Source organism: Schistocerca nitens, chromosome 4 (assembly GCF_023898315.1).
Source record: "Schistocerca nitens isolate TAMUIC-IGC-003100 chromosome 4, iqSchNite1.1, whole genome shotgun sequence".
Taxonomy (NCBI): domain Eukaryota; kingdom Metazoa; phylum Arthropoda; class Insecta; order Orthoptera; family Acrididae; genus Schistocerca; species Schistocerca nitens.
Window position 1 is genome coordinate 15,867,859 of NC_064617.1, and position 19,264 is coordinate 15,887,122.

Here is a 19,264-nt window from a genome sequence, read left to right on the forward strand (position 1 = left end):
ATTGTCGCCCAACACCGAAGGTAGACTGCTGGGAAAGTTAAAAGTCTACCGCTGAGTGGCTAAAAGTGGGCAGTCCAGCAAGATGTGGACGACTGTCATTTGTGAGCCACAACGACACCGAGATGAGTCCTCACGACGGAAGAGGTAACGATGCATTAGTCGCGAACGGCCAATGTGGAGCCCGTAGAGGACAACTAATTCCCTGCGAGAGGACCGCATGAAAGACTTCCACACATTCGTAGTATCCTTAACGTTATGCAGTTTGTTGTGCCTACTGTTTCCCATTCCGTCTTCCAAAGCCAAAAAACCCTGCAGCTTAAGCCAGAATGCAAGTCAGTTTCGGAGACGCCCAACTCCAGAAGCGATTTCCATATAGCCTGTTTGACAAGTTCGTTGCCTGGGATTCTGACATGTCCTGGGTTCCACACAAACACCACTGGACTCCTGGATGGTCGCTACCACAGGATGATGAGGATAGCACTGGTCAATAGCTTGTAGGCTGCTCAAGGACTCAGTACACAGGAGAAATGACTCGCCAGGGCACGAGCGGATGTGCTCGAGACCACGAGATATGGCCGCCGGCTCTGCAGTGAAAACACTGCAACCACCTGGCAAGGAATGCTGTTCAATATGTCCTCCACGATCATACACAATGCCTAAGTGGCCATCGAGCTGTCAGTGTAAACCACTGAATGGCCCCGGTATATGTCAAGAATCGAGAGGAAGTGATAGGGGAGAGCCACAGGGTTAATGGAGTCCTTAGGGCATGCGAAAGGTCCAGAAGAATCTGTGGGCTAGGTGTACACCGTGGAGGTATACGTGATTGAACCTTGAGGAGAGGTGGTAACAGGAAGGATTCCAGTTCATACAGAAGGGACTGGATGCAAACGGTAATCCTAAGCCCTGACCTGGGCTGCCGATGCGGGAGATGAACCGCTGTGGTTGGAGATGATGGTAATTCGGATGTGCAGGAGAACTACGAATGTGTGCAATGTAACTGGTGGGCAGTTGTGCACGCCTAACCTGCAATGGAGGGACTCCGGCCTCCTCCGAGACACTGGTCACCAGACTCGTACTATAAGCTCCCATCACTAGGCGAATGCCACAGTGGTGCATTGGGTTGATTAAACGTAACTCTGAGAGCACTGCAGAACTGTAAACCAGGCGCCCATAATCAAGGCAGGATTGAACAAGAGCTCTGTAGAGCGGCAGCAGTATAGAGCAATCTGCACCCCAGTTCATGTTGCTCAGGCCGAGGAGATCACTGAAGTGCTGCCAGCGCATCCACTTAAGCTGACGAAGGTGAGGTAGCCAAGTCAATCGTGTGTCGGAAACCAGTCCTAAGAATCAATATGTCTCCACTACAGTGAGTGGATCATCATTAAGATAAAGTTCTGGTTCCGGATGAATGGTACGATGTCGACAAAAGTGCATGACACGTGACTTCACGCCTGAAAACTGGAAGCTGTGGGCTAAAGACTGAGGCTTGTGAATGGCTCCCTATAGGTGCTGCTCAGCAACAACAGTACTGGAGGAGCAGTACGAAATGCAGAAGTCATCCGCATACAAAGAAGGTGAGACCGACGGCCCTACAGCTGCTGCTAGACCGTTAATAGTCACTAATGATGCAAAGGCACTCAATCACTCAGTAGGGAGCCCTGCAGAATGCCATTCTCCTGAATACAGTGGGGAACTATGGGAGGCACCAACATGTACATGGAAAGTATGGAGCAACAAGAAGTTTTGGATAAAAATCAGGAGCAGGCCCAGGAGACCCCACTCATATAATGCAGCAACGATATGAAGTCGCTAGGTCGTGTCATATGCTTTATGTAAGTCGGAAATGACGGCAACCAGATGTTGGCGACTGGAAAAGCCTTTTCCAATGGCAGACCCAAGGGACACTAGATCATCAATGGTAGAGTGACCCTGGCGGAAGCCGCCCAGACATGGAGCCTGTAGGCCACGTGACTCCAGGACCCAACCCAACCGCCGACACACCATACATTCCAGCAGCTTACAAAGAAAGTTGGTGAGGCTGATGGGCCAGTAGTTATCGACATCAAGCGGGTTTTAACCGGGTTTGAGCACCGGAATGATGGTGCTCTCCCGCCATTGCGATGGAAAGATGCCACTGTACCAGATCTGGTTGAAGATGACGAGGAGATGTCTCTTGTAGTCAGACAAGAGATGTTTAATCATCTAACTGTGGGTCCAATTTGGCCCAGGACTTGCGTCGAGGCAATGTTCAAGGGCGATGAGGGGGCTCCCACACTGTAAATGGGGCATTACAGGGTTCACTGTGGCATGTAGTGAACGAGAGGACTCCTTTCCATCCATCGTTTGAGGGTGCGAAAGGCTGAGGCATAGTTCTCAGACGCAGAGGCTCGAGCTAGTGCTCAGCAATTGCATTTGCATCTGTAGATGACACGTCATTGATGTTAATGCTAGGGACACCTGTTGGGGTCTGGTACCCAAAAAGACGTCTGACCTTTGTCCATACTTAGGAAGGTGACGTATGGCACCCAATGGTCGACACATACCTTTCCCTACACTGCTGTTTCCATCATTTTATAAGCTGGCGAATGCAGGCACAGAGCCGCTTAAACACTATTTTCTTGTGCTCTAGGGAAGTGTTCCATTTATGTCACTGTAGAGCTTCTCGACGATCTTTAATTGCCACAGCAACTTCCAGCAACCACCAAGGGACTGTCTTTTGCCAGGGGCACCCTAGAGAAGGAGTGATAACGTTTTTCGCCGCAGAAGCGATGGTTGCAGTGACCTGCTCAATCACAACATCGATGGCACCGTGTGGGGGAGATTCAACAGTGACAGCATACGTGAAGGCTCCCCATTCTGCCTTGTTTAAAGCCCACCTATATAGGCATCCGTGGGAATGACGCCAGGAGAGTGACAGGAAGATGAGGAAGTGGTCACTACCACACAGGTCATCATGTGCTCTCCAGTGGATAGATGGGAGAAGTCCTGGGCTGTAAATTGATAAATTAATGGCCGAGTAACTACTATGAGCCACACAGAAATGTGTGGTGCCCCAGTATTTAAGAGGCAGAGGTCGAGTTGAGACAGCACATTTTCGACATCTCTGCCACAGCTAGTAAACATGGTGCTACCCCACTAGGGGTTATGGACATTAAAATCTCACACAAGTAGGAAAGGTATTAGTTGATCAATCAGTGCAGTCCTCTGGAGGAAGATAAACATTGCAGACAGTTATTTCCTGTGTCGTCCTTATCCTGAGAGCCACAGCTTCAAGAGGGGTTTGAAGGGGCACAGGTTCACTACATACTGAGTTCAGGACATAGACGCAAATTCCACCCGACACACTATTATAGTTCCTGCAGTTCCTGTAATATCCCTTATAGTTGCGGAGGGCAGGGATCCCCATTGACGGGAACCAGGTTTCCTGGAGGGCAATGCAGAAAACAGGTGTAAAGCTTAACAGTTCCCATAGCTCAGCCACATGGTGGAAAAAACGCCACAATTCCGCTAGAGGATTACATGATCGTGAGACTGGGAAGGCGTGAAACACTCAACGAGGCAGTCTGTGCCTCAGGGTCACCTGCTGCCTGTGCAATCAACATGCATTGTGTCTGAGGGCCCCGCGAGATCTAGGTCCTCAGATACAGAGCTTGTAGTGAGTCTTGGGGGGTCTTTTTCTTTTTGGGTTTTTCTCACTGCTCCTTAGGTTTGTCCGGCTGGGAGGGCTAGACTGATTTAGTCTCAGGGGCTGAGGAGGACCGTGAAGCCCTACAACCTGTGGTTGCTTCAGCCATAGGCGTGGGTGGTGGCGGTTGTTAGTATTTAACGTCCCGTCGACAACGATGTCATTAGAGACGGAGCGCAAGCTCGGGTTAGGGAAGGATTGGCAAGGAAATTGGCCGTGCCCTTTCAAAGGAACCATCCCGGCATTTGCCTGAAACGATTTAGGGAAATCACGGAAAACCTAAATCAGGACGGCCGGAGACGGGATTGAACCGTCATCCTCCCGAATGCGAGTCCAGTGTGCTAACCACTGCGCCAGCCACAGGCGGGTGCCACTGGTAGGAACCTGGGAAGGGAGTAACCCAAGGGACCCCCTCCCGACAAGAGGAGCTGAAGAACTTACACTTCTGCAGCTGAGAAGTGGGGACTGATGTCCCCAATCATTGAGGGCGGGGAGGGGGGCGGGGGGGTTGCTCCTGAAGTAGGTTGTGCAGGAGCAACAGGGAGGGATTTGCCCCCACCATCGAGGGGGCAGGTGGAGTCTGACGGCTCTGAGAGCCAACTGTACGCAGCGGAACAGAAGATGGTAGAACCGTTGCAGTACTAGCGGCATAGGTTGCCGTCATATGCACTGGATGTAGCCTCTCATATTTTCTCTTATTCTCTGTGTAGGTCAATCGGTCCACGGTCTTGTACTCCATTTTTCTCATTATTTCTGGAGAATCCTGCAGTCCGGCGAGCAAGGCAAATGGTGCTCTCCGCAGTTGACACAGGTGACAGGTGGTGCACATGCAGTACTGGGATGTGGAGGACATCCACAACCCCGACAGGTGACACTGGAAGTGCAGCGGGAAGACATATGGCCGAACTTCCAGCACTTAAAGCACCACATTGGGAGCGGGATATATGGCTTTACGTCACAGCAGTAGACAGACCATCACCTGGACCTCCTCATGTAATGTGTCATCTTTGAAGGCCAAGATGAAGGCATTGGTGGCAACCTGATTATCCCTCGGACCCTGGTAGACGCGCTGGATGAAATAGACACCTCGCCGCTCTAAATTGGCGCAGCTCATTGTCAGACTGCAAAAGAAAGTCCTTGTGAAATATGATACCCTGGATCATATTTAAGCTCTTATGGGGCGTGATGGAATCAGAAACATCCCCCAGCCTGTCACAGGTGAGTAGTGCCCATGACTGGGCAGAGGATACTGTTTTGATCAAGACCAACCGTGACTGATTTGGGGTCATATTTCTTAGCATTGACCGCTTAGAGACAGCTGGTGTTTGACCACCAGTAAGAGATGACATACTGCGCATCATGGTGTGTCAGGGCCCTGATGCCACCCACTCCGACCAGAGTCCCTGCCCATGGGCGCCACCCAGCTGCAGCAAAGACTACCTGGCAGAATGGCCATTGTCAGAAGCCCCAATGCCCCAAGGTGACGGGCATCTACTCCTTGGCATATGCAGGGAGTTAATGGTGCAGGCATCAGCAGAGCGATTCCTGTGTGGTCAGGGGGCTACAATCACAGGGTACATGTCGGCCCCACCACAACGGACTGGCGAGTGTGCTGGATATCAGGCGCAAACGAGCTAATAAATCCATTATCATCAACAGCGCAGAAAGCGATATTGCACAGAGAATGGAGGAAATTGCACCCCGGAGGGTGACCTCACCCAACTACTGGAGAATTACTGGAAGTGCAAATCCATGGCAACGAAGGATACAAGTGGTCTCAGTGCATGATGGACACTATGCACCATGTAAGGCGCCCTCGCTCTTTGGGAAAATTTTGAAAAATGGAGGTCAAAGTCTACAGGGGACCATCTCATGAAGGCCGAAACGTGTGGACTCCTTTTAGTCGCCTCTTATTACAGGCAGGAATACCTCGAGCCTATTCTAACCCCTGGATCTGGAAGGGGAGGGGGAGGGGGAGGGGGAGGGGGAGGGGGAGGGGGAGGGGGAGGGGGAGGGGGAGGGGGAGGGGGAGGGGGAGGGGGAGGGGGAGGGGGAGGGGGGCGGGGGAGAGACCACATGGACATATGAAGTGGCATTCAATGATCTGTTACTACGTCAAAGAGATGGCCTTAGGAGACAGCCAGATTTTTGGGACATGATACGCTTCATGTGCAACGTATTTGCCCTGGTATCACCCACTCCCAATCAGGGGCTCTCCCCATGGGCGCGAGCCACCCAGCTACAACAAAGGCTGTCTAACACGGTGGGCATTGCCGGGAGTTCCGATGCTCTGGAATGACAAGCAACCACTCCCACGCATACATGGGGTGGCAACAGCTCTGTTATGATTGTGATTCCTGAGTTGTTAGGGGGCTAAGCCAGATGGGTACTTAACAGCCCCACCACACAGACTGGCTACACGTGCTGATGATCTAGCACGGCAGAGGAGGACTGCAGCAGGGAAAGAAGAGGGGAAGGAAAGGGGGGGGGGGGGAGGAGGAATCCATGCCGTAGATACTAAAGAGGCAGTTCTTGCCCAAATGGCTCACATTATGAATAAAAAATTTAAGAGTGGCGTTCGAATCCCAAATCGTGTCCAAAAAAACCAAAAAGGAAGGATGAAAGAGAGAAGGTAAAGAGAACAAAACTGCAAGGAATAAAAGAAGCCAGGTGGTAGCTAGGTTGACAAGTAAGAACACCAACATAGGCGAATGAGGGGGCAGGAGGGAGAGGCAAGGGAAGGAAATGCAGCCCAGGGAGAAAGACTGGGCTGCAACAGGTTGGGGCCCTGCGTGCATCACACACGAACTTACAAAAGAATTGTGAGCCCCGTGGTGGAACAGCAAGTGGGACTCCATTCAATACAACGTTAAGGTCCCATAGCATGCCACAATGTACCAAGTCCAGACCATGCACAGTCTAGTGAGCTGTAGATAGCAATGTTTCAATTCCCACATGGGAAAGGGTTGGTTATTCGACATCTGAACAATGTCACAGTCTGTACCGTCTTCATGTGTGTGACTCTCAGGAGTTCATTGTCCCATAACGCAGCTAATGCACAAGGCATCCTTTTTCCAAAGATCTCCCTTACTTATTCCCATACTACACCAGTTAATGGACTTCAGAAGCTCATACCATGATCATTTTTCACTCTCCTTCACTGCCGTTGGGATTTCGCTGTCGCTAGCCAAAAGGCTCCGAGGTTTCCTGCCAATGGATTGCCCTTGAAAATTTTGCAGCACTGCCTACCTGTTCCTTATTGCACAACATTGATCATTCCATCATGGAAGAGGTTGCCTACTGTGATGGCCTGAGAATTTTGGTACAGATTCATCACATCAGTAACAGAGCGGATCATGATGGTAATGCGATCTATCCAAATTGCTAACACTATCTTGCTGCTGAAGTGCAGTCAGCTAGCTAAAAAATGTCCAGTTTGCCATGCATAGCATCCACTTGTGAGGTGCTCCCATCTAATACTCTTCTTTGCACTATGCAGACAGAGAAGGAAGTGATCGCTGGAGTGGAGGTCATCAACCCACTGGACCAAATCCATCAGAGCAAAAGAGCACACCATCAGATCTAAGTCAGAGAATGGCCATGTTTCTGTGAAAAAATTGTCATTGTCCACGTTTCCAGAGACAGATCTTAATATATTGTTTCACTCAACCCCTGTACATGCTGAGTTACTGTACCACAGACCACTATGGGCATTGTAATCTGTTAAAAGGGGGAACAGCGGGGAAAGCTAGTTGTTGAGTGCAAATAGTGCTTTGCTATCCAGTAAGTCTCGCGGTGGGAGGTAAATGGAGTACTACAGCCTGAAATTACAAAGTGTACAGTGAAGGCAACTGCTTGTAGAGTGGTAGTTGGTGTGACATGAGAGGAGTATAGAGCATTAGTGATGAACGCCGCAACTCCTCCCTTAATCCTTTTGTCTTTTAGGTCAACTTTTCTATGTAGGTGACAGTCCTGCAGGACAATGTTTCTTGAAGACATATAGACGCAGGCCTAGTGTGTGTCAGGAGCTTTAATTCATCCATGTGATTTCTGAAGCCATTTAAATTCCACTGTAGTATGTCCATTATCTGTTGGTGACATTTGTCTTTCCTTTCTCTTGTACCTTGGCAGCAAGACCAAGGTTAGAAGTGGAGTAGTGGGACTTGGTGGGTCCTTTAAAGTGACCACTTTCATTTACAAATTTTCAGCACCCGAGGTGGCTGTGGATTTCATCACTGTTGCTTTAGTTTCCATTCTACTGGACTTTGACTTGCTCTTTGCAGTGCCTTTCCCATTCTGGGTAAAAACGCATGAAGGACTGTGACTTAGTGAACCAAATAGTGCAGGTGGGTGACTGTCTTTTTAGAGTAATGACAACATGCTGCCAGTCTTACAAGTCTGTGAAGCTGATCCACTGGCAGGTGCAAGCTTACTGGAGCCTGTGATCTGGCATGTGCAGCAACATGAAGGGATGTCGGTAATGGCATTTACTGCTGGTGTCTGTCCATGTTGACAAGCTCACATTAAGAGTGGGCTGTTTCATCACTGAAGCAAATGAGTTAACAAATGACGGAGGCTGTATGGCTTAAATAATTTCTTTGCTTTAGCGTATTAACATGCATGCATTCTGCTCCAAACTCGATGTGTAATGCAGCAGTTAACATATACCGATAGAGGCATACATTCTGCACTTGGCTCGAGCTGCTCAGCCACAGTTCTGACAAGTAACATGATCGTTACATGCGATTGTAGTGTGACCATACCTTTTGCGCTTTAAATACAACAGGTTTGCAAATTACTGGTAAACATTTAACTGTAAGAAACCAGCATTAATGTGATTCAGAAGGACTTGAAAGTTTAAAATTGTTTGTTTTGTTTTAGGGCGCAAAAACAACTAGGGTCACACGCACCTATGTTAGAACTGTACAACACGAAGACAATGAGAGGAGTTAAAAATGACACATTAATCCCAATTGATCGAAGAGAAGACAGCTAAAAACAGGGACTTGAGAAATGTCTATAAAATATACCACAGAGAAACAGAAGTCCTGAACTAAAAATTAAATGTCCTTCGACATATTGCTACAACAGATAAAAAGTAAAATGTGGCCGACAATCCATGTATTGTTCATAGCTCAGACAGCAAACACAGACGACAACTTAAGTGGTTAAAAAAATGGATTTTGTCAGTAAATGGTGGACCGTCAAAGGTTGAATGGAATTAGTACAAAATGATGGAGATGCACCACTTAAGAAATGGTAATGACTAAAATGACAGTGCCCAATAGGCAATCTAGCTAGAATGATTTCCTCATGGTGAGAGGGCCGAGGGGTGCTCGTCCAAGCCACTGGCAGAGCTGTAATAACTCCCATGAAGAGAGGACCAATGGCAATACCAAAGTGACGCCATCTGCTGACAGACGGCAACAAAGGGATCACTGGAGGGAATGTAAGAACTAGCGGGCTGGGTACAAGGGCTGCAGCCTTGACAGCAGCATCAGCGGCCTCATTTCCTGACAGATTGACATGACCAGGAACCCACATAAACATCACAGTGGCTCCATTAAGAGTGAGCAAGTGACAGCTTTCCTGGACCCACTGCACTAAGGGATGGACGGTGTACAGCACACAGAGGCTTTGAAGGGCACTGTGAGAGTCAGAGCCTGTGTAGCCGAACATACTGAGTTGCCTCGTACAGGGCAAAGATCTCTGTTGTAAATACTGAGCAGTGTTCTGAATGCCGATACTGAAAAATATTAGCGCCAATGACAAAGGCACATCTGACATCACGGTTAGTTCGACAGCCATCAGTGTTCACACAGTCACTACTGCGAAGTTCCGTGCGGAGGTCATGAAACTTATGGCGATAGAGTGAGGCTGGAGTAGTGTCCTTAGGAAGCAAATGAAAGCCAAGGTGAACACGGGCTGCCGCACAAAGCCAAGGTGGTGAAGGATTCACACCCATTGGAAAAGTAGCAGATAGCGTGAAGTTAAGCTGCTGGAGCAGAAGCCAAAAGTGCTCTCCAGGAGATAACACAAGACGAATCCCATACTTGCGTTCAAAGGAGTCATCAAAGGAGGCGGCACGGGATGGGTGGCATACAGACACTCAACTGAGCTAGTGTAGAAGACGCCAGTGGCCAAACGGATGCTACGATGGTGGATAATATTGAGACGGCGTAAGAGGGACAGACGTATAGATGCATAAATAAAACCCACATAATCTAGTTTTGAATGGACAAAGGACTGGTACAACATGAAAAGGGTGGTACAATCTATTCCCCCTGAGAGCACATAGGACATTGAGGAGCCACATCCAGCGAGCTGCCAGGTAAGACACGTGATAGGACCTAGAAAGTGAAAAAAAATGAAGAGAGGGGAAGAGAGAAAAAAAAATGAAAGGGTGTCACTTGATGGATGCCAAGTGCCAACCTTCAAAAAATCACTGTTACAGGGCACAGATGCTGGGGGCTCCTCTTCCATCAGATCTACTGAGGCATCAGCATTCTCTTTCTGTCGATCTGTGGAGTCCAAGGCAGAAAAACAGTTGATGGTGTACACCGGCGACAAGAAGGTTATGTTCAAGTATAATGACTTTTCTGGAGACTAGAAATCTACTCTGTAGGAATCAGCATGCGTTTCGAAAGACAACTGTGTGAAACCCAGCTCGAGCTATTCGTCCACGAGACTCAGAGGGCCATATACACGAGTTCCCAGGTAGTTGCTGTGTTTCTTGACTTCCGCAACGTGTTTGATACAGTTCCCCACAGTCGTTTAATGAATAAAGTAAGAACATATGGACTATCAGACTAATTGTGTGACTGGATCGAAGAGTTCCTAGATAACAGAGTGCAGCAGGTCATTCTCAATGGAGAGATGTCTTCTGAAGTAAGAGTGATTACGGGTGTGCCACAGGGGAGTGTCGTAGGACCATTGCTATTCACATTGTGGATAACATCGGAAGTTAGCTGTGGCTTTTTGTGGATGATGCTATAGGATATAGAGAGGTTGTAACTATGGAAAATTGTACTGAAATGCAGGAGGATCTGCAACGAATTGACGCATGGTGCATGGAATGGCAACTGAATCTCAATGTAGACAAGTGTAATGTGCTGCAAATACATTGAAAGAAAGATCCTTTATCATTTAGCTACAATATAGCAGGTCAGCAACTGGAAGCAGTTAATTCCATAAATTATCTGGGAGCAGGTATTAGGAGTGATTTAAAATGGAATGACCATATAAATACCCGGGGTGGACCAAAACTAGCAACTACTGCCTTGTAGTTTAGGTATTGGATTACCAAAGGCTAAAGGAAGAAAACCTTGAGCAAAAATTACCTGGTCCTCCAGGTTGGGGGTTAATGCGATGGGCCAACTCCCCATTCATTGGAAAAACCTCACTGGTTAAAAAGCCTATAAGATTACAGCAGGACGGATATAATAGGAGACGAAAAAGGCTAAGAAAACTGACTGTCTTAAGTGGTGTATGGAATATACAAGGATTACAAAATAAAGTAGGAGAAGTGATTAAAGAAATGGAGGCTAGAAATCAAGATATTATTATACTCCCAGAAACTAAGAAAAAAGGACGAGGTATTGAAAGAATAGGATCATATACACATTTCTATAGTGGTGTCCCAAAAAATCAAAGAGCAAAACGGGGGATATCGATATTGATGAAAAACAAATTCAAAAGAATGGTCACAAACTGGGAACCTATTGATGAAAATCTGATTAAAATTAATATTGATATTCATGGATACAAAATTACTATTATAGGAGTATATGGAATAAGCGAAGATGAACCAATTTGTAAAAAGGATGATTTCTATAATAATTTAAATGGAATCATAGAGGATATCGGGAAAACCAGGGAGATTATTATTGCAGGGGATTTTAACAGTAGAACTGGAAGTAAAATTGGAAATAAAATTATAGGACCATTTGGAGAAAATGTTATAAATGATAAGGGTAATAGACTTATTGATATCTGTGAACAAAATTCATTGAAAATATTAAATGGCTTTTATCAACATAAAGAAATACATAAATACACATGGCATAAAGATACATTGAATCAATAATAGACTATATTATAATTAAACAGCAAACGAGGATAAAAATACATGACATAAGAGTATATAGAGGGGTAACTCTTAGCGATCATTATTTGGTAAATTCCAAATTTTTATTCCCCTTCAGAGGAAAAAGCACTGAAGAAAATCGAAATTGTCCTATAGAAAATATACAAACAGAAATCAAAATTCCTAAATATAATTTGAATAGTTTTGAGAATGAAAGCACAATATTTTTATATCAAAAGAGATTAGATGAAAAACTGGTAGAAACAGAGTTTGACAATACAGAAGATCAGTATCATTATATTGTAAATAAACTACATGAAGCCGCCAAGGAAGCTTTAGGAGAAACAGAAGAAACACGTACAAACCATCCATTATACTACTGGAATGAATAAATTAAAAAGGAAGTAAAATTAAAGAAAGAAAAATATTTAAAATGGTTAAATACCAGAAATCTTCAAGATAAAATAGAGCTTAATGCACAACAAGCGAAAATCCGGAAAAAGGTTGCAGAAGCAAAAAACAAAGTTTGGGAACAGTCATGTCAAAAAATTGAATCCTATATTGGTGGTAAAAGAAACACAGAAGCATGGAAAACTATAAAAAATTTAAGAAGGAATTCCAAAGAAACAACACATATTAAATATATTACTCATGACTCTTGGGAAAAATATTTTATAAGTTTATTAACAGAAAACAGGGAAGAATACTTGGGAAACCCTGAATATAATGAAATGATAGATCTACAAGCAAAGAATTAAATCCGTTTGGAAATAGACACAGTAAAAACTGCAATAAAATCTTTAAAGAATGGAAGGGCTACAGGCATTGGAGGTATTCCTGCAGAATTATTAAAATTAGGAACAAAGAAATTAATGGAATTGTTAAGAAACCTTTTCGAAAGATGTTTAAATGGGGAAGATGTCTCAAATGATTTGAAAGTAGGATATATTTCAGTGATACATAAAAAAGGAGCGAAAGATGAGTGTAAAAATTATAGGGGAATAACAGTGACCAATACCTTCAGTAGATTATATGGAAGAATTATTAAATATTTGTTAGAACAAGAATACAAAGAAAAGGAGGCTGAAGAACAAGCAGGTTTTAGAGCTGGAAGATCAACAATTGATCATATCTTTTGCCTACAACAAATTATTGAAAAAAAAATGGTTCGGGCACAACCTATACATTTAGTATTCATAGATATAGAAAAAGCCTATGATAGTGTGCCTTTATCCAGTTTATGGAAAGCTTTAATATCAATAGGAATAAATCCAAGAATAATTAAAGCAATTCAAAATTTATATAAAAATTCTATTTCAAAAATAAAAATTGGTAAATATCTATCACATGGATTCCAAGTCACAAAAGGATTACGTCAAGGATGTAGCATCTCACCTATATTGTATAAAATATATACAGAAGTAACTTTACAGACTTGGAAGAAAAAATGTCACGCTATGGGAATACCAATAAATGATAGAACAATATACTCGTTACAATTTGCAGATGACCAACTGATTATAGCCCAAGACTATGAGGACATAGAGTATATGACCAGAAAATTGATTCAAGAATATAAAAAAATCAGGTCTAAATGTAAACATGAATAAAACAAAGTACATGGTAATTGGTGGAGTGAATGGAGACTTAATATTAGAAGAAGGGATGGGAACAATAACAGCTACTGAGGAATATAAATATTTAGGTGTGAAAATTACAAATGATGGGAAACAGGACAAAGAAATTAGATCAAGAATAAATTCTGGAAAGACGACAATCTCTTTATTGAATGGAATTCTCTGGGACAAACACATAACAACTGATAACAAAATAAGGATTTTTAAAACAATAGTTAGGAGCATTATTACATATGGTTCAGAAGTGTGGACAACAAAATGGCAACTGAAATCAAAATTATTAGCCACAGAAATGGATTTCTGGAGACGTTCAGCAAGAATATCAAGACGAGAAAGAATAAGAAATGAAGTAATCAGAGAAAAGATGAAATGTAAAAATTCAATTATTGATTTCATCGAGCACAAACAACTTAAATGGTATGGACACATCAGACGAATGGAACAGGAAAGGCTACCAAAATGCACAATCGACTGGGTACCAATTGGAAGAGGAAAAAGGGGACGACCACCTGATACATGGATACAGGGAGTTCAGTCAGCAATGAGGAAGAACAACATTCCTGAAGATTTATGGACAAATAGAGAAGAGTGGAGAACAATAATTAGTGACTTACTGTAACCTAGAATAGGTGCTGGAAAAATGTACTCACATTGTAAATCCAGAATAATAAATAATGACCTTATAAAATTAGTCGTCGGTAAAGAAGATGCCAGACTGAGATTCATTGGAAGAATCCTCAGGAAATGCAGTCTGAAAACAAAGGAAGTAGGTTACAGTACACTTGTTCGCCCACTGCTTGAATACTGCTCACTGGTGTGGGGTCCGTGCCAGATAGAGTTGATAGAAGAGATAGAGCAGATCCAACGGAGAGCAGCGTGCTTCATTACAGGATCATTTAGTAATCGCGAAAGCGTTTTGGAGATAACAGATCAACTCCAGTGGAATATCTGCGAGAGAGAGGCTCAGTAGCTCAGTACGGGCTTTTGTTGAAATTTCAAGAACATACCTTCACCGAGGAGTCAAGCAGTATATCACTCCCTCCTACGTATATCTCGCAAAGAGCCCACGCGGATAAAATCATAGAGATCAGAGCCCACACAGAGGCATACTGACAATCTTTCTTTCCACGAACAATACGAGACTGGAATAGAGGAACTCAAGGTACCCTCCGCCACACACCGTCAGGTGGCTTGCGGAGTATGGATGTAGATGTAGATGGTTGGCCAGGTGAGGGTATCACATGGTGACACAGTCAAAGAAGTTCTCCAAGCCGGCAAAGAAGAAAACGACTTGCCTTTGTTTGACTTCTTGGAGCCTTTCCAGTTGGCAGAGAAAGACTCGGATGTTTGTTGGTTGGAGGGACATTGGAAGCCTTCACAGGAGTATTCCTTCTGTCCTTTTTGCCCTGCCGGTCATGTAGCTGGTGACTTCGCTCTGTGAGGCAAAGGTTTGGTGGCTTTTTGCCCAGCTGGACGAGGAGACGGAGATGCTACCGTGACACTGGATAATTTCACAACCGCAGGGCTGAATTTGAGGTTGAATGTCTGTGAGTCCATGTCCTTCGTGGAGCAAGATGAAGCAAGAACAGTACTTTAAGTGCCGGATGTTGGAACGCAGGGAATGCAATTAGCCAGTAGCTTGTAAGCGACTGGGTAAGGCACTTTTTCCTATACCCACATCTCCTGGACAGCCCACTCATTGAGACACATGGGACAATCTCAAGGAGGAGGCAGCATGGTCGCCACAGCCGTTGATACAGTGGCGAGAAGGAGGTGGACAATCGTCCTCGTGAGCATCCCTAACACAGGTTACGCATTTGGCTGGGTCTCGACAGGACTCTAGAGTGTGGTTGTAGCGATGACACTGGTAGCAGCACATTGGGTGCAAAATATACGGTCTGACTGTGATAACTGCATAACCTGCTTTAATATTTGATGAAAGAATCAATCTATCAAAAGTGAGATATCTGCTTGTGTTTGTATATGTGCGGATGGATATGTGTGTGCACTCGCGCGTGTGTATACCTGTCCGTTTTTACCCTCTTTCCGCTCCCAGGATTGGAATGACTCCTTACCCTCTCCTTTAAAACGTACATCCTTTCGCCTTTCCCTCTCCTTCCCTCTTTCCTGATGAAGCAACCTTGGGTTGCGAAAGCTTGAAATTTGTGTGTGTGTTTGTTATTGTCTCTAGCAACATACCAACGCTTTCGTTTGGTAAGTTACAGAATCGTTTTTAGATACATTTTTCCCACGTGGAATGTTTCCCTCAGTGGGAAAATAATCTCTAAAAACAAAGATTCTGTAACACAGTAACGCAAGTATGGGATTCATCCTGTGTTATCTCCCAGAGGGGGGCGGGGGGGGGGGGGCATTGTTCAAAATATTTTTCTAATTTAAAAATAAAACTAAATAAAATTAATTTACAAAAATCTAATTGGACAATTCTAACATGTTTTCAGAAACTACATGTCCGAAAGGATGTTCAGGGAAAAAACTGTCAGCATACCATATTTTGTTTAAAAACTGCAGCCAATTTTTAGTTTGCTTTGAAGTAACAAATTGCATCCCACTTTCAGCAATTGCTACCAACAGAATGTATATAAAGCAATAAAAATTGGCAAAATTTCATGATATTAGATATAAAAGCAGTACATAAAATCTCTGTTCACAACTAGATGATGGATGTCAAGGTCTGGATGACTTGACATGGAATGACCCTAATGTCTTCACAATGTCATCCATATTCCACAGGACAGTACTGTGGCACAGACAAAACACTAAGCATAAACATGTCAATGTAAAGTACTTTCTGTCAAACATCCAAGCCTCTAACAAATACTTGAACCCTTACTAAAAAGTGCAGGTAAAGTATTGATTACGAAACATTTCAAAGTGAAATCACTCCAGAGATCTCACCTCTACTGATAAGACTATATCTACATACATACTACGCAAGCCAGCATATAGTACGTGGCACAGGGCACCCTGTACTGCAACTAGTCGTTTCCTTTCCTGTTCCACTCCCAGACAGAGCGAGCGAAATATGACTATCTACATGCCTCCGTATGAGCCCCAATTTCACGTAGCCTATCTTATCTTCATGGTCCCTACAATAAATGTATGTTGGAAGCAGTAGGATCATTCTGTAGTCAGCTTCTAATTCTGGTACTCTAAAGATTTCTCAGTAGTGTTCTTCAAAATCAATGTTATTTTCCTCCAGGGATTCCCACTTGTGCTCCCAAAGCATATCCATAACACTTGGATGCTGATCGAATCTACTAGTAACAAATCTATCAGATCGCCTCTGAATTGCTTTGATGTCTTCTTGCAATCTGCCCTGGTGTATATCCCTAACAGTCTAGCAATACTCAAGAGTAGGTCGCACTAGGATGCTATATGCAGGTGAACTACACTTTCCTAAAATTCTCTCCATAAACCGAAGTTGACCATTCGCCTTCCCTACAACAATCCTCATATGCTCATTCCATTTCACATTGCTTCACAATGTTATGCCTATATATTTAAATGATGTAACTGTGTCAATAAGGACACTACTAAATCTGTATCTGAACATTACAGGTTTTTTTTCCTGCTCATCCACATTAACTTACACTTTTATACATTAAGAGCCAGCTGCCATTCATCACACCAACTAGAAATTTTATCTGGTATCAAACTACAGTCACTTATCTTCAACACTTTCCTGTACACCACAGCATCATCAATGAAGAACTGCCAGATTGCTGCCCACCTGTCTGCCATATCATTTATGTATTCACTTGCCTGGGGCACTCCTGATGTTACCCCTGTGTCCAATGAATGCTCATCATCAAGAACAACATACTGGGCTCTATTACTTAAGAAGTCTTCAAGCCAGTCACATATCTGGGACCCTATGTCTTCAATACAGGACTCTGTGCGATAGTCAAATGACAGTACTTTATACCATTCTCCCATGTGAACAATTTATTAAACATGGAATTTAAAACTTCAGCCTTCCTTTTGCTATCTTCTACTTCTATATAACAAAATAAAAATATGCCAAACAATATAACAACTGGCCAGGATCTTAACGGCAGTCTTTACAAACCCACTGTTCCTTCTTTGACAGCTAATGACAAGCACCGGGAAAAACCGCGTAATTGTGGAAATAATGAATTTCAGCCACAATTATGATCGATAAAAGGGGGAATTGTGGAATCAATTAATTTAGGTTTCACAGAAAATTTAATGGAGTGGCATGGGCAAAACCATGCTAAATTAGGCAATGCTGAAAACGATTATTTGTGCAAACAGCAAATAATGAGTTGAACTGAATATACAGCTACCATCAACATTGTTCAACAAGAGGAGTGGAAGTGAAGTTGGGGGTGTTTGAGTGTCTATTGCGGACTTTGAAGCGTTGGGCTCTCTAACTTCGGGATATTTCTCTAGTAAATTTACAATACGATTCTTTTCCATCGCGTCTGAATATTTAGCACAACGTTGTCAATCAATCAATGAGGAAGGGTACGCCTACGGGAACAATTGCAAATACAAGGAATTGCTTACTAGTAGCCACCAATACAGCCATAATTAAGTAAATTACTCCAACCCACACTAACTTAATCATTACTATAAGCTGCTTTAGGACTAAGTTTAAAAGGCAAATAAATAAAATTTTCAAAATTACAGCGTTACATGACAGGTACGAATCGCAGTATTACATACTGCTACATATCTTATCCAATAAATTCTTTGTATGTCGATTTATTTTGTCCGTTTACCACGCTGATACTGAGGCTTAATTTCAAACAGAGCTTAAATATAAACTCACCAAATTATTCCTCCTCCAATCTTCAAACGTCTTCCTCAGCCTACCAACACACGTAAGTTGGCACGTAATGTTGCCTTTGTACTGTCATAGTTGCTTCAGAAAAAATACAACACTATGCAGGACATTGGAAACTAATTGTAATCAAAAGCAGTTTCACGACTGCTCTTTAATAAATTATACTTGTCTGTCTACTTCCGCTCTGCTACGGTTTAAGAACTGAAATTCCTCTTTTTCCAGAGGCACATCCTTTTCAAGGCGCATCTGAATGACAGATACTTTGAAACAATTTCTTGTAAACACTCTCACACCTTCCACCGCTTATTTTGGCTGAAACAATGTCATATAAATACTCTCACACCTTCCACCGCTTAATTTGGCTTGACTTTTGACTGCGCTTTTAACAAGTATGTCATTATTCAATTAGACAAATCAAATCAGTTCCGATTCCAAAGACATTCGCAAGCAAGTTACAACCTGATGGAAGCGGCCGTGGCTGTATCAAGAACAGGTATCCTCTGAAGAAACGACATAAATAGTGACTCCTGCTCACTTCGCCCTGTATTTTCTCGTGCTATGAGATAAGTTTTCAATCTTTTACGCCAGCTGCAGGGTGCAGAAGTTTTATTTGTGGTGTTTTACATCCTTTAGCGAACATCGAACAAAGATGCTGGTTTATGAAGTAAACAGCGCTTGAGAGGAAAAATACCAATTATGCGGTCTTCTTGTGACCCACAATACGAAGTCAGTTTGATGTTTACAAATACATAGTAGCGTCACTGGAAGAACTGAAATCAAACACATTCGTAAAGGAAAAGCGTTATATTATCGCTACAGCGCGAAAGCGCTCTAAAAGTATCTCCGAAAAGGCCGCCCTAGGATCGGTGATCGGTGTTGTCGGTGTTGTGTGGCCGGGGAGGGGGGGGGGGAGTGGGGGAGGAGGAGGGAGAGCGTCATGGTGCTCGGTTCCTACTTGAGCTAGGAAAATGGGGTCACAAGTTTTTGCTATAGTCCGGATCAGCGGCCATTGCCTAGCCATTCGA

General features: G+C 43.8%; 1 protein-coding gene across 3 annotated transcripts in view; it reads right to left on the bottom strand.

Annotated features, from left to right (window-relative positions):
- The window catches only part of LOC126253587 (activated CDC42 kinase 1), a 566,545-nt gene extending 547,875 nt beyond the window's left edge, over positions 1 to 18,670 (bottom strand). For 2 of the 3 annotated variants that reach the window (XM_049955017.1, XM_049955019.1), the window contains exon 1: positions 18,225 to 18,670. The gene's annotated coding sequence lies outside the window, so the exon portion shown is untranslated. Of the gene's footprint in view, positions 1 to 14,058; positions 14,081 to 18,224 lie in introns of those variants that run through there. The other variant, XM_049955018.1, reaches the window with a different exon arrangement.
- Positions 18,671 to 19,264: the final 594 nt, after the last annotated feature.